The 16,281-nt window shown below is 38.2% G+C and overlaps 1 pseudogene across 1 annotated transcript; it reads right to left on the bottom strand.

The window, feature by feature from the left end:
* Positions 1 to 201: 201 nt before the first annotated feature.
* LOC308654427 (serine/threonine-protein kinase 24-like) lies at positions 202 to 1,226 on the bottom strand (annotated as a pseudogene). Its single transcript has one exon. The product of its transcript is annotated as a serine/threonine-protein kinase 24-like (transcript).
* Positions 1,227 to 16,281: the final 15,055 nt, after the last annotated feature.

The raw sequence follows: 16,281 nt of genomic DNA, 5'->3' as shown, positions 1-16,281 counted from the left end.
AGGAACTGGCTCTTCCCACCCCATGCAAGAGACCTCATCAGGCTATGGCACAGGGAGGGCTGAGTGTGTCCCTGGACGGTTTGGCCTTGGGGGTGGCCCTCCATGGTTCCTCCAGGAGAGTTGTCAAACGCTCTCATTGACTTTCAAAAGTTGGATGCAGAAAAAAGGAGGAAAAACAAAATCCCAAATGCCAAAGGAATATCAGTGGGATGAAGTTCCTTCACAATTTGCAGAATATCTCTGCAGGTGCTGCACCAGCTGGGCCTCCATAGTATCGGAAGATCTTGGGGCAGGCCTCTTCTGCCAGGTAGATGGCATCGCAGCTCCTCTATGGAGGGACCCCAGGTTCCCTCCACACGCCTGGCTCTTCTCCTTCAGCTCCGCAAACAGAGGAGGAATAATCGTTGATAAACACTGAGAGATAGGCCTCTTTGAGATGTCTTTCATCATATTTCTTTTCAAATCCGATGCCTGAAGAGCTCCGTTCTCTTGGGATCCTTCGCTCGGATTGTGAAGATCCTGTGAAGATCCTGTCCCCGGAGTCGCTACCTCCAGATGCCTGGCCATGTGTTTCCGCGACCGAGAACTCAGAGCCGGAGTCGTCTGCTGCTCTGCTCTGCCTTCCCCCTCTGGCACCTGTTGATGAGCTCGGTCAAGTAGGACGTTTCCTTTGCATTGCGCGTTATGAATTTGTGCTACAGCAGCTCCTTAGCAGTGGGCACAAAGCTTGGCTCCTTGTCCAAACAGGCTTCCATGAGCTCCTTGAGGGGTTTGCTGTAGTTTCCTTCCAGCGTCAGGGGGTTGTTCTTTGGAATGAGGTATAAAACCTTCATGGGATGCAGCTCGGAATGAGGGGGCTCCCCTTTCATCAGTTCTATAGCCGTTATACACGGTGACCAGATACCCACCTTCAAGTCGTAAGCTGACTGTTTAATGACATCGTGCACCCTCCAGAAGGGGGTGCCCACGAAGGTGTTCCACTTTATCTGGGTATCTGTCAGCTGGCCCGCCACTCCAAAGTCAGCCAGCTTCAGCTCTCGAAGCTCGGAGTGCAGAACATTGGCGGCTTTGATGTCTCTGTGGATTTTCTTCTCTGAATGCAGATAATCAAGTCCTTTCAGAATTTCTCTTAATATGGTGACAATCTGAGTTTCATCTAAAGGGCCAGGTTCTGATAGATCAAATGCAGAGCCTCCACCAAGGTTTTCCATTATTATCCACAATGTAGTATCCTTCAAGTAGGATCTGTAATATTTGATTACATACAGACTGTCACACCGACTCAGCACTGTGATTTCTTGTTGAATGCCCTCTATCTCATCTTCTGCTTCTTCCAGTTCAGTGATTTTTATGGCGACCACTTTTTTTTTTAATATTTTTTTTTTGAAAGAGAGGAGAGAGAGAGAGAGAGAGAGAGAGAGAGAGAGAGAGAGAGAGAGAATTTTTAATATTTATTTTTTTTTTTAGTTCTCGGCAGACACAACATCTTTGTTGGTATGTGGTGCTGAGGATCGAACCCGGGCGCAAGCATGCCAGGCGAGCGCGCTACCGCTTGAGCCACATCCCCAGCCCATGTGGCGACCACTTTTTGAGTCCGATTGTCAATACCTTTGAACACCTCATCAAAAGAGCCCTTTCCAATTTTCTCCAGTTTTATAAATAGCTCTTCTGGTCTGCTTTTAAGTGTAGGCCCAACTGCACCAGGGTGTGGGCCATGCCACTCAGGACGGCCATTTCCTGGCTCAGGTCTGAGGGGCTCAGCTGCAGGCGGCATCTGCATGCACCCTGCCAGGGAGCAGTAGCGGGTGTGTGGGGGTGGGTCCTCGTGCCAGGTGTGTAGCTGTGTGCCCAAGCAGATGCACATGCGCATCCGAGCGGCCTGGGTCTGCTTGCGCTGGCCGCTCCGAGCCCAAGTGGGCAGCCAGCCAAGCTCTGCTGCGCTCCGCCCTGAGTTCTTTTCATTTCTAATAGTTTCTCAATACCTTTTCTTGGGTTTTAAAGTAGACAAATATGTTATTCGAAATTGTGGTAAATTGTTGCTCATGTGCGTACTTGCATATTTATACTTTTATATTATCTATCTACCTATCTATCTATGTAATTGTATTGGTTATCATTTCCAAGACAACCATAAGCCTACTATAAGTGAACAACCTTGTGTTTATCCTGATGGTTATCAAATTTTACTACAGAGCAATTTCAAAATTTTTAAGAGGCCCTTTAGTATCTTATGAATCTATATTTTGCCTATCTCACACTAAAGAAGATATTGTCAATTTTTGCTTTTGTGGTTTTTATTGTTTTTATTATGGAAGCAACTGTGAAGCTAACTGTGTCTCTCTCCCATCTATCCTCACCTCCAAAATGCAGTCTGGAAGACTGGGGAAGAGATTGTGGTTAAGAATCGCTTTAGGTTTTCACCATATAGCATGGTCCTAGTTGGTTGTTTGCTGAATCTTAAGGGATTTTGAAAGGTATGCTAAGTTTTTTGATAGGACCTTATAACCTTGAATTACTATCATATGACTATAATAAATCCCCTTTATCACATGCTTTTAATATAATGTAAAATTTAAGGGTTTCACTTTAAAGAAATTTCTAGTAGATGATTTCAGCATGTAAAAATCATATGCCTCTTTAAAAAATGGTTTCAATCAGCAATTTAAATAACTGATTAGATATATAAAGTCAACTTTTCGATCAATTAGAAGTGAAAGGAATGCCAGTTACTCTAAACCAAAATTTGAAATTATGTAAATTTGAGCTATCTACATTTCTATGTATTAAATGCCTTTGAATGTATGTATATGGAGACTTATTTCCTGAGATAAAGGCTTTGATGGTCCTCAAAGACACAGTACCCTAGAATTTGAAATGATGGCATTTATTCTTTGTTATGTTTTGGATATAGTTTGAGTATGTGCTCCAAGTGCTCATGTGCTGAATTTTTTTTTTCATTCATTTCTAAATTGATTTTATTTTTTTAAAATACATGACAGCAGAATGTATTACAAGTCTTATTACACATATAGAGCACAATTTTTCATATCTCTGTTTGTATATAAAGTAGGTTGACACCCAATTTGAGTCTAAATACATGTACTTTGGATAATGATGTCCATCACATTCCACCATCCTTGCTAATCCCCTGCCTCCTCCCTTTCCCTCCCTACCCTCTTCCCTATGTAGAATTCATCTATTTATCCCATGTTCCACCTCCCTACCCACTATAAGTCAGCCTCCTTATATCAGAGAAAACATTTGGCATTTGGTTTTTTGGGATTGGCTAACTTCACTTAGCATTATCTTCTCCAATACCACCCATTTACCTGCAAATGCCATGATTTTATTTTTATTTTATTGCTGAGTAAAATTCCATTGTGTATATATGTCTCATTTTTTAATCCATTCATCCACTGAAGATTAGTGGATCTAGATTGGCTCCACAGTTTAGCTATTGTGAATTGTGCTGCTATAAACATTGATGTGGCTGTGTTCCTGTAGTATGCTGTTTTTAAGCCCTTTGGGTATAGCCCAAGGAGAGGGATAGCTGGGTCAAATGGTGGTTCCATTTCCAGATTTCCAAGGAATCTCCATACTGCTTTCCATATTGGCTTCACCAATCTTCAGTCCCACCAACAATGTATGAGTGTACCTTTTTCCCCACATCCTTTCCAACACTTATTGTTGTTTGTCTTCATAATGGCTGCCATTTTGACTGGATTGAGATGATATCTTAGAGTAGTTTTGATTTACATTTCTCTAATTGCTAGAGATGGTGAGCATTTTTTCATATGTTTGTTGATTGATTGTATATCATCTTCTGAGAAGAGTGTGTTCAGGTCCTTGGCCCATTTATTGATTATATTATTTGTTTTTTTTGGTGCTAACCTTTTTGAGTTCTTTATATACCCTAGAGATTAGTGCTCTATCTGATGTGTGAAGGGTAAAAATTTTCTCCCAGGATATAGGTTCTCTGTTCACCTCACAGAGTATTTCTTTTGCTGAGAAAAAACATTTAGTTTGATTACATCCCATTTATTGATTCTTGGTTTTAATTCTTGCGCCATAGGAGTCTTATTAAGGAAGTTGGGGCCTAATCGCACATGATGAAGATTAGGGCCTACTTTTTCTTCTATTAGACCCAGAGTCTCTGGTTTAATTCCTAGGTTCTTGATCCACTTTGAATTAAGTTTTGTGCATGGTGAGAGATATGGGTTTAATTTCATTTTGTTGGATATGGATTTCCAGTTTTCCCAGCACCATTTGTTGAAAATGCTATCTTTTCTCCAGTGCATGTTTTTGGTACTGTTGTTTAATATAGGATAATTGTAATTTTGTGGGTTAGTTTCTATGGCCTCTATTCTGTACTTTGGTCTACCAGTCTGTTTTGGTGCCAATACCATGCTGCTTTTGTTACTATTGCTCTGTACTATAGTTTAAGGTCTGGTATAGCAATGCCAACTGCTTCACTCTTCCTGCTAAGGATTGCTTTAGCTATTCTGGGTCTCTTATTTTTCCAGATGAATTTCATGATTGCTTTTTCTATTTCTATGAGGAATACCATTGGGATTTTGATTGGAATTGCATTAAATCTGTATATTGCTTTTGGTAGTATGGTCATTTTGATAATATTAATTCTGCCTATCCAAGAGCAATGTAGATCTTTCCATCTTTTAAGGTCTTCATTGATTTCTCTCTTTAGAGCTCTGTAATCTTCATTGTATAGATCTTTCACCTCTTTTGTTAAGTTGATTCCCAAGTGTCTTATTTTTTTTTTTTTTTGAGGTTATTGTGAATGGGGTAGTTTTCCTCATTTCCTTCTCAGAGGCTTTGTCACTGATATACAGAAATGCTTTTGATTTTATATCCTGCTACTTTGCTAAGTTCATTTACTAGTTCTAGAAGTTTTCTGGGTCTTCTAGGTATAGAATCATTTTGTCAGCAAATAGTGATAATTTAAGTTCTTCTTTTCCTATACATATTCCTTTGATTTCTTTCATCTAATTGCTCTTGCCAGTGTTTCAAGATCTATGTTGAATAGAAGTGGTGAAAGAGGGCATCTCTGTCTTGTTCCAGTTTTTAGAGGGAATGCCTTCAATTTTTCTCCGTTTAGAATGACGTTGACCTGGAGCTTAGCATAGATAGCCTTTATGTTGAGATATGTTCCTGTTATCCCTAGTTTTTCTAGTGTTTTGAACATGAAGGGATGCTGTATTTTGTCAAATGCTTTTTCTGCATCTATTGAGGTGATCATATGATTCTTATCTTTAAGTCTATTGATGTGATGAATTACAGTTATTGATTTCCGTATGTTGAACCAACCTTGCAATTCTGGGATGAATCCCACTTGATCATGGTGCAGAATGTTTTTAATATGTTTATGTATTTGATTTGCCAGAATTTTATTGAAAATTTTTGCATCTATGTTCATTAGAGATATTGGTCTAAAGTTTTCTTTCTTTGATATGTCTTTGCCTAGTTTTGGGATCAGAGTGATACTGGCCTCATAGAATGAGTTTGGAAGTGCTGCCTCTTTTTTTTCTATTTCCTGAAATAAATTGGAGAGTATTGGTATTAGTTCTTCTTTAAAGGTCTTGTAGAACTTGGCTGTGTATCCATCCGGTCCTGGGCTTTTCTTGGTTGGTAAGCTTTTGATGGCTTCTTCTATTTTCTCACTTGATATTGATCTGTTTAAATTGTGTATATCTTCCTGACTCAATATGGGCAAATCATATGAATTAAGAAATGCCTTCAAAGTCTTCTATTTTATTGGAGGGTAAGATTTCAAAATAATTTCTAATTAGGGCTGGGGATGTGGCTCAAGTGGTAGCGCGCTCGCCTGGCATGCGTGTGGCCCGGGTTCGATCCTCAGCACCACATACCAACAAAGATGTTGTGTCCGCCGAGAACTAAAATAAATAAATGTTGAAAATTCTCTCTCTCTCTCCTCTCTCACTCTCTCTTTAAAAAAAAATAATAATTTCTAGTTATCCTCTGTATTTCTGTAGTGTCTGTTGTGATATTATCTTTTTCATCATGTATGCTGGTAATTTGAGTTCTCTCTCTCCTTCTCTTCCTTAGTGTGGCTAAGGGTCTGTCAATTTTATTTATTTTTTTTCAAAGAACCATTTTTTTGTTATGTCAATTTTTTCAATTGTTTCTTTTGTTTCAATTTCATTGATTCAGCTCTAATTTTAATTATTTCTTGCCTTCTACTGCTTTTGCTGCTGGTTTGTTCTTCTTTTTCTAGGGCTTTGAGATGTAGTGTAAGGTCATTTATTTGTTGACTTTTTCTTCTTTTAAGGAATGAACTCCATGCAATGAATTTTCCTCTTAGTACTGCTTTCTTAGAGTCCCAGAGATTTCGATATGTTGTGTCTATGTTCTCATTTACCTCTATGAATTTTTTAATCTTCTCTTTGAGATCTTATGTGACCAATAGTTCATTCAGTAGCATATTGTATAGTCTCCATGTGATGGAGAAATTTTTATTTTTAATTTTGTCATTGATTTCCAATTTCATTCTGTTATGATCTGATAAAATGCATGTAGCTATCTCTATTTTTTTGTGTTTGCTAATAGTTACTTTGTGGCATAGTATATGGTCGATTTTAGAGAAGGATCATGTGTTACTGAGAAGAAAGTTTATCTGCTTGATGCAGGTTGAAATATTCTATATATGTAAGTTAAGTCTAGGTTATTGTGTTATTGAGTTCTGTAGTTTCTTTATTCAACTTTTGTTTGGAAGATTTATCCAACAGTGAGAGAGGTATTTTAAAGTCACCCAAGATTTTTGTATTGTGGTCAATTTGACTCTTGAAGTTGAGAAGCTGCACCATTGTGTGGGGCATATATATCTATGATTGTTACATCTTGTTGGTGTATGGTTCCCTTGAGCAGTATGTAATGTCCATCTTTATCCCTTTTGATTAACCTCGGCTTGAAGTCTACTTTATTTGATATGAGGATGGAAACTCCTGCTTGCTTCCACAGTCCATGTGAGTGGTATTATTTTTCCCAACCTTTCACCTTCAGTCTGTGTATGTCTTTTCCTATCAGATGAGTCTCCTAGAGGCAGCATATTGTTGGGTCTTTTTTAAAATCCAATCTGCTAGCCTATGTCTTTTGATTGGTGAGTTTAAGCCATTAACATTTAGGATTACTTTTGAGACATATTTGTTTATTGTTTCTTATTTTACTTAAATTGGTTTTCCTTTTTGATTAGTTATTCCTTCAGTGTACTACCTCCCTCTGCTGATTTTCATTGCTGTTTTTCATTTCCTCTTCATGAAATATTTTGCCAAGGATGTTTTGTAGTTCTTGTTTTCTAGCTATAAACTCTTTTTAACTTTTGTTTATCATGGAATGTTTTTATTTCATCTTCAAATATAAAGCTTAATTTTGCAGGATACAAGATTCTTGGTTGGCACCCATTATCTTTCAGAACTTGATATATGTTGTTCCAGGATATTCTAGGTTTCAGGGTTTGTGTTGAAAAATCTGCCATTATCTTAACTTGTTTTCCCTTATATGTAATCTGATTACTTTTTCTTGTGGCTTTTAAAATTCTCTCCTTATTCTGTATGTTGGGCATTTTTGTGGTGTTGGTCTATTGTGATTTTGTACACTCAGCATCCTGTAGGCTTCTTGAATTTAGATTTCCAATTCATTCTTCATGTTTGGAAAGTTTTCTGATATTGTTTCATTGAATAGATGGTTTGTTCCTGTGGTTTGGACCTCTATGCCTTCCTCTATCCCAAAAACTCTTAAATTTGGTCTTTTTATGCTATCCCATATTTCTTGAATATTCTGCTCATGGTTTCTTATCATTTTCACTGTGTGGTCTATGTTCTTTTCAAGATGATTTATTGGATCTTCATTGTCTGATATCTTGTCGTCTAAGTGGTCTACTCTCTTGGTGATGCTTTCATTTGAGTTTTTAATTTGGTTTATTATTTCTTTCATTTCAAGGATTTCTGTTTTTTTTTTTAATTTTATTTTTTATTTTTGTATAACCTCTATCTCCCTGTTGAAGTGATATTTTGCTTCTTGGATTTGTTTATGAAGTTCTTTGTTGAAGTGATCTTTCACTGCCTATATTTGTTCTCTTATGTCTTCTTTGAGATCCCAAAACATTTTAACCATCTAAATCCTGAAATCTTTCTCTGTCACTTTTTTTCTGTTGTAGCTGTCAATGCTTATAATGATGTGTTGTCTTGATTTGTTTGGGTCACTTTCTTCTCTTGTCTTTTCATGTTGCTCATGTGTCTTCCTTTCCAGCTCTCTGGATCTGGTGTGTTATTGTTTTTACCCTATAAATTTGTAGTGCTCTTGTAGGTTTCCAAGATCTTTCCTTTGTGGGGAAGGACATTTTTAACAGATCCCCATATCAACAATACATCACCTATGAACTAATTGTTGTTATTAAGACATTTACAGTTTAGTCTCAATGTCTGGAAATGTTGAGTTGTTGGATTCAATTATTATTTAAAATATAATCAGTAGTTTCATAAAAAGGTTTACAGTTTCTGGTGGTGGACAATGAACTGGGGGTCAGGCATAGGACAATATGTTGAGGGGAGAAGATGTGACGGTATATAGTTAATACATCTTAGGAAATGTGAAGGAAAAATCTAGTGAAGAGGGTTAGTAGCAGGAGAATAGATAGGAGGTAATTTGGGGTAGACAATTATATGGGAAGATGGTAGAGTACATAAAACAAACACACTTATGTTTTTAGAAAAATACAGGATGTTAACACTTCTCGGAGGAGGACATACAATCAATCAACAAGTACATGAAAAAATGCTCACCATCTCTAGCAATCAGAGAAATGCAAATCAAAACCACCCTAAGATACCATCTCACTCCAGTAAGATTGGCAGCCATTATGAAGTCAAACAATAAGTGTTGGCGGGGATGTAGGGAAAAGGGTACACTTGTACACTGCTGGTGGAGCTGCAAAATGGTGAGGCCAATTTGGAAAGCAGTATGGAGATTCCTGGGAAAGCTGGGAATGGATCCACCATTTGACCCAGCTATAGCACTTCTCGGACTATTCCCTGAGGACCTTAAAAGAGCGCACTATAGGGATACGGCTGCATCAATGATTATAGTGGCACAATTCACAATAGCTAGACTGTGGAACCAACCTAGATGCCCCTCAATGGATGAATGGATAAAAAAAATGTGGCATATATACACAATGGAGTATTATGCAGCACTAAGAAATGACAAAATCATAGAATTTGCAGGGAAATGGATGGCATTAGAGCAGATTATGCTAAGCGAAGCTAGCCAAGCCCTAAAAAACAAATGCCAAATGTCTGCTTTGATATAAAGAGAGCAACTAAGAACAGAACTGGAAGGAAGAGAATGAGGAAAAGACTACAGTAAACAAAGACGAATGGGGGGAGAGAAACGGAGAGAGAAGGGAAAGCATATGGAAATGGTAGGAGACCTTCAATGATACATAAAATTATAAGAGGTCATGAGGGGCAAGGGGGAGGGGAAAAAAGGGAGAGAATTGAACAACAGCAGGGGAGGTAGAGAGGGAAGATGGGAGGGGAGGGGAGGGGGATAGTAGGGGATAGGAAAGGTAGCAGAATACAACAGTCACTAATATGACATTATGTAAAAATGTGAATATGTAACAGATGTGATTCTGCAATCTGTATTTGGGGTGAAAATGGGAGTTCAAAACACAATTTGAGTCAAATGTATGAAAGATGATATATCATGAGCTATGTAATGCTTTAAATAATCAATAAAAAAATTTAAAAAAATATTATAATTTGGAAGCTGAAGGAAAAAGAAAGAGGAAAAAAGGGAAAGAAAGAAAGAAAAAGAGAGAAAAAAGATAAAAAGAGAAAAAAAGGGCTTATGCAATTCCTCTATATTATATTATTCAGGTGACTCAGTCCTCAAAGTCTTATTTCATGCAATGTTCTTGGTTTTACATATGTTGGGAATGTGAAAACCAGAGGATAGAAGGGTAGAAGAGAAAGAAGAAGAGAGAAAAAAAAAAACTCTTCGAGATTCGTTTCCTTCTCTTCTCATCCAGTAGGTGGGGTTGTCTCATCCAGTAGGTGTCTCTGCCCTCAGGATGGTGTAGGTAACCAGCACGTGAAGACTGGACCTGGTGTGGAGCGTCTGAAAGTGGAAAGTGCCGCCCACCAGCCCCAGCAGGGAAATAGCGCCTCAAGGGTCTTTTTTTGTAACCATACATTGTCTGACTTGAGCCCCCGGTATTGTCTCCCTCTCTTGCCTGGAGATTTCCCAAATCCTTATCTCTCTGTTAGGCTCCAGACTTTAGTTCTCTCCCCTCTCTTATTCATCAGGTCCCAACTGTGGCACCTCTCACCCCCAGGCTCACACCAGGTGGGTGGCGCCCTGTTCACATTGCACTCCTGTGCAACTGAGAGCTCTTCTTGTGGTGGGTGGCCACTGTGCCTAGTTAATGCTGTTGGGAGTGGGGAGGAATTGAAAATCAGGTACCTGCTCAAATGGCAATGCAATCTGATAGCCACGCCCCCCACAAAATGGTGAGGAAGGTTTTCCAAGATGGAGTCTGTGCTGGAAGCATGTCTGGTGATGTGGGGGGAGCTGGACAATGGCCTTGTGCTGTGGGTGGTAGCAGCTAAGTGTCCTGTGTGGGAGTGCAGGGCAATCTGGAGTTCTGCAGAGGTGCTGATAGGTGTTTTGCTTAGTCGCTTGTGAGCCATGCGTGAGCTAGAATTGTAGGCTTTGGGTCCAGAGTCCAAAGACTTACTCAAGCCCAGAGGCTCTGATTTCTGCATGGGTGGTCACAGTGCTGTGATTTCTGAGAAAATCCACTGGCCCCTGGAGATCCCATCTGGGAACTGCCCCCACCTAATATGGTGAGAATGTTGAGCCAAGATGGCGGCAGTCTGCTTTCAGCGCCAGGGTGTCTGGTGAGGTTGGGGGAGCCGGGAGATGGCATTGTACTGTGGGTAGGTAGCAGCTGAGTGACCTGTGTGGGAGCAGAGCGAAGTCTTGGCGGTCTGCAGATGTGTTGAGAGGTGATTCTACTAAGGCGCTCACCGAGTGAACTGGAACTTAGGGCTTTTGCTCTTGCTCGAACACTGAGGCCCAGAACCCTGCGTGGGGTCATAGCACTGGTGATTTCTGCAGAGAGTAGCTGTATAGGGGTCCTCTAACACTCTCAGAGATGCAGTATTCCAACTAGGTGAGATCTGGATCACAGAGCAACACAGAATGCTGCCTCCCTCTGGTCCAACATCTTGAAACTCCCATGTGCTGAAATTTAATCCCCACTGTGAGGCATTAAGAGGGTGGAGGCTTGGATTAATTAAAGTGCTTATAAGTGGGCCTTTGGGAGGTGATTAGAATTAGATAAGGCCATCAAGGTGGAGCCCCCAGGATTATGATTGTGACATAAAAGACGGGAGAGGAACCAGGACACACACATATGCTGCCTCCTCTCTTATGTGATGTTCTGTATCACCTTGGGGTTCTGCCAGAAAGAGGGCCATCACCAGATGAGGCCCCTCAAACTTGGACTTCCAGAACCATAAGCCACAACAAACCTCTTATCTTTGATGTGTTCTATCTTAGAAAATTACCCATGTACTGCTGATCAGAAGGTGTATTCAGTCATTGATGGATAAAATATTCTCTGTGTCTATTAAGTCTAAGTTATTAATTGTATTTCTTAGTTTTATAACTTCTTCATTTAGTTTTTGTTTAGGGGATCTATTCAGTGATGAGAGAGTCATGTTAAAGTCATCTAGTATTATTGTGGTCTATTTTGTTCTTGAAATTCAGAGGGGATTTTTTTTATGTACTTAGGTGTTCCATTGTTTGGGGTACAAACATTTACAATTGTTATATCTTGTTGATACATCATTCCTTTAAGTAATATGAATTGGCCTTCTTAGTTCCTTCTTATTCACTTTGGTTTGAAGTTTACTTTATCTGATATGAAGATAGAAAGTCCTGCTTGTTTATGAGATCGATGTGAATGATATGTTTTTTCCTATCCTTTTACCTTCAGTCTGTGGATGTATTTGCCTATGAGGTGAATATGTTGGAGATAGCATATTGTTGGGTCTTGTTTTTTTATTCAATCTGCCAGTCTGTATCTTTTGATTAATGAGTTTAGGCTATTTACACTAAATATTATTATTGAGGGACATTTTTTCCCTGTCATTTTGATTTATTTCTTACTTTTAATTTGAATTAGTGTCTCCTTTGATTGATTATTCTTCTAGTGTAGTTCCTTCCTTTGCTTCTTATCAATTTTATTTTTTATTACTACTTCATGAAATAATTTATTGAGTGTGTTTTGTAGTACAGGTTTCTCATTATGATTTCTTTTAACTTTTATCATGGAAGGTTTTTATTTCATCATCAAATTTGAAGCTTAATTTTGCCAGATATAGTATTCTGGGTTAGCATTCATTTGCTTTCAGGGCTTGGTATATATTATTCCACAACCTCCTAGCTTTTAGCATTTGGGTTGAGAATCAGCTGAGATTCAATTAGTTTCCCTCTAAATGTGACCTGTTGTTTTTCTCTGGCAGCCTTGAAAATTTATCCTTACTCTGTTGGGCATTTTCATAATGATATGCCTTGGTGTCACTCTGTATGTTTTTGTATATGTGGAGTCCTGCAAGCCTTCTGTATTTGATTTGATTTTTCATTTCATTCTTAAGGTCTGGGAAATTTTCAGATATTATTTCATTGAAAAGATTGTGCATTCTTTTGGTTTTTATATCTGAGCCTTCATCTATCTCAATAAATCTTAAGTTTGGGCTTTCCATGTTTTCCCATATTTCTTAAAAATACTGTTTGTGTTCTCTTAACAACTTTTCTCCATGGTCAACTTTGTTTTTCAGATTATATATTTTGTCTTTGTTGCCTGAAATTCTGTCTTTTAATTGGCCTAGTCTGCTAGTGATGCTTTCCACTGAGATTTTAATTTGGTTTATTGATTCCTTCATTTTGAGAATTTCTGATTTATTCCTCTTCAGGATTTCTTACTCCTTATTGAAATGATCTTATACTTCTTTGATTTTCTCTCTGATTTTATTCCTTAAATTACATTTTACCTCACAGATCAGTTTAACTATGAACTTTCTAAATTGCTTCTCTGACATATTTCCACTGTAATATCATTAAATTCTGTGAATAAGGTATTTTGATTTTTTTAATTGTTCCCTTGATTTTTCATGTTTTTTTAATTTGTCTACCCATTTATCAGTAAGAATCTTAGGCGGCAGAGCTTCTCCCCTATGAATTTATAGTGTTCCTGAATATTTCTAGTACCTTGCTTTTAGGGGGAGACAAATAATAACAATAACCAATGAAATCAATATTCAACATTAAACTAAATACTTATTTCCTATTTTGGCATCTAAAATGTTAATTGGCATTGTAAACATAAATGCTATGGAAGGCAGTTGCCAACAGTACAGATATTATGTTTACTATTGCAAAAAATGAAGAGGGAGAATGTAGAGGAGATGCAGGATGTAACAATTGAGAGGGAGGATGAGAATATACTAGTACAGATTTAAAGGAAGACTAAAAGAGAGAACAATAGAATTTGGCTGTCAGTGAAAGAAAAGGGAGGAATAGAATCAAGAGAAATAAATAGAAGAAAAAACAATATAAGACAAACAAAAAATATATAAAACAAAACTAAGGCATACTAATAAAAAACTCTAGTCATGTCATGAAAAAACAAGAGTCAAGGAAATAACTACCTTCAAGAAATGCTTGAAATAAGAAGATTCAAACAAATATGTACACATTCAAATGTCCATGGACCATTCAGCACACAAAATTTTTTAAAAAAAGTTTCTTGATGGAAGATGAAGGGGTTATTTTCATTGCAATGGTTGAAAAGTTGTCTTTCTTTATGTTTCTTTTTCTTGAGGTATGTATTGCATGCAAGAGTAGTAGTTGGAGGCTGTCAGTTCCTTTTTTGTGTGTGTGGAGCTTGTCACTGTTCCCAGTTCTAGGCTTCCCTTCTCTGCAGTATGAGGTTGGATGGTTGGAGAGTGTTGTCTACTCCATTCACAGTGAATGATTGCTATAGAGTTTTGTGAGAGGGGTTCCCAGAAGCAGAGCTCCTGGAGGCAGTATTTGGGTCTAGTTAGACCCCTGGTGCTTACCTCTAGAGTCCGGCTGCTTCCGCTTCACGCTGGGAGTCTGTACCCCTTGAATGTCCTCTGGGTTCCACTGGAGTGGTGGAGAAGCCAGTCCTTTGTCCCCCATTCACCTTCCACATCTTGGCCACCTGGGCTCAGTCCTAAAGCATACATTCATACCCACCCCCCAATTGATCAAGTCCCTGGCGGTCCCTAGCTGATTGTGTGAACCATGAGACTCAAAATGTGAGGGACAACCAGGATCTTTCAGGTCTGAGTATTAGTAAAGAATTAAGGAAAATATTAGTAAAGAGTTAAAGGAAGAGTGGTGAGTCACATGGTGGGCCTCTTCTAGGTCAGGTTTTCAGACCCAGTTGGAATTACAATGATCTGGGTGATTGGTTTTGGGCCCACACCTGCTGGCCACCATAGCACAGTGGAAAAAGATGGTGGCTGACCCTGCTATCTGCAGGTCACTGGGAGATGCCCCAGCATCCCTCTCACACAAAAGCAAAGAACAGCTCACCCACTGATCAGCTCAACAATGTCCCTAATCACCATCTTCTGTGCTTCAGGAACCGTCTTAGTGCCACCGGAAATGCAGGCTCTCTGTCTCTTAGACTGCCAGTGCCAGTGGTGGTGTTTTTTATTTATTTTTTATTTTTTATTTTATTCTATTGAATCTTCTGTGTCCCCAGAGTATTCGGAGAGTCCAGTGTTAAGTCCCAGTAGGATTTCTTATTTTTTATTTTTTTTTACTGACCTCAAAGAGGTTTGCCTTCTTTCCTGGTCCCACACCATGGAGCTGTTTGGAAAGTAACCTTCTCTGTCATCTTGGATTCTATCCTGATTTCCAGTTTCCCATTGCATTGTTCTCGCTGAAGGTACTTCATATAGTTTTAATTTTCAAAAATTTGTTGATATTTGTTTTATGAAGTACTTACTATATGATCTATCATGGATAATGTCCTATTTGCTGTGAGGAGAATGTGTATTTTGTAACTGTTGGGTGGAATATTTTGTAGATGTTTGTTAATTTTGTATAGAGTCTAGTTGAACTCTGCCATTTCTTTGCTGACTCTCTGGCTCATCTGTCTGTTGCTGGAGTGGGATGTTCAAGTCCCTTACTATTATTGAATTGGAGTCCCTCTCTTCCTTTAGGATTATTAATGTTTGCTTTATATATTTAGATGCTCTGATAGTTGGTGAATACATATTTAGGATTGTTATTTCTTCTTATTAAATTGATGGTTTTATCATTATATAATGACCTTCCTTGCCTCTTTTTGCTGTTTGTGATTTAAAGTCTATTTTATCTACATCTGGCTACTGCTGGGAATTTTGGAGTGTGTGTGTGTGTGTTTGTGTTACTTTTGCATGTAACATTTTTTTTCTATCCCTCCATTTCCAGTCTATGCATATCCTAAGAAGTGAAGCAAGTTTCTTATAAGCAGAATATAGTTGGTTTTCTTATTCAATCCAGTAAGTCACTCTCTGTTTTTTGAGCATTTAGTACGTTCACATTGGTAAATATTGATGAATAGAGTCTTACTACTACCAATTTATTACTGATTTTCTAATATTGAGTAGGTTGTTCCTTCCCTCCTTCCCTTTTTCCCCTTTCTCTTTATCTCTCTCTCTCCCCCAACCTCCTCTCTTTCTCCCAGGCTTCTAGGCTTCCTTTGTGGCTAAGTGATTTTCTCTAGTTGTATGTTTTGATTCCTTTCTTATTATTTTTGGTGCATCTATTGTATATTTCACTTGGTGGTTATCATGAGATTTATAAAGGTCTTTTTATTACAGAAAGCTATTTTAAAATGATAACATTTATAATGAAGAGGAAAAGAAACAAAAAAGAGAGAAAAATCTAATAAAACCCCACTTGCACTCTACTCCCTCATTTGGAATATTTGAGTCCTATTTTACCTCTTTTTATGTTGCTTATCTCTTAACATAGTAATGTAGCTATTCTTCATTGTTTTGTTTTTCAGTCTGTATACTAAAGATATAATTATGCTAAATGTAATAGTTTACATACCATATATACAACAGTAGAGCATTTTGAATTTTCTGCAATTACTAATGAGTTTTATACCTTCTAATGTTTTCTTTTACTCATCAGTGTCTCTTTCACTTATGA

Source organism: Spermophilus citellus (genome assembly GCF_964194105.1).
Source record: "Spermophilus citellus genome assembly, chromosome: 8".
Classification (NCBI taxonomy): domain Eukaryota; kingdom Metazoa; phylum Chordata; class Mammalia; order Rodentia; family Sciuridae; genus Spermophilus; species Spermophilus citellus.
This window is presented reverse-complemented; position numbering and strand designations above follow the sequence as displayed.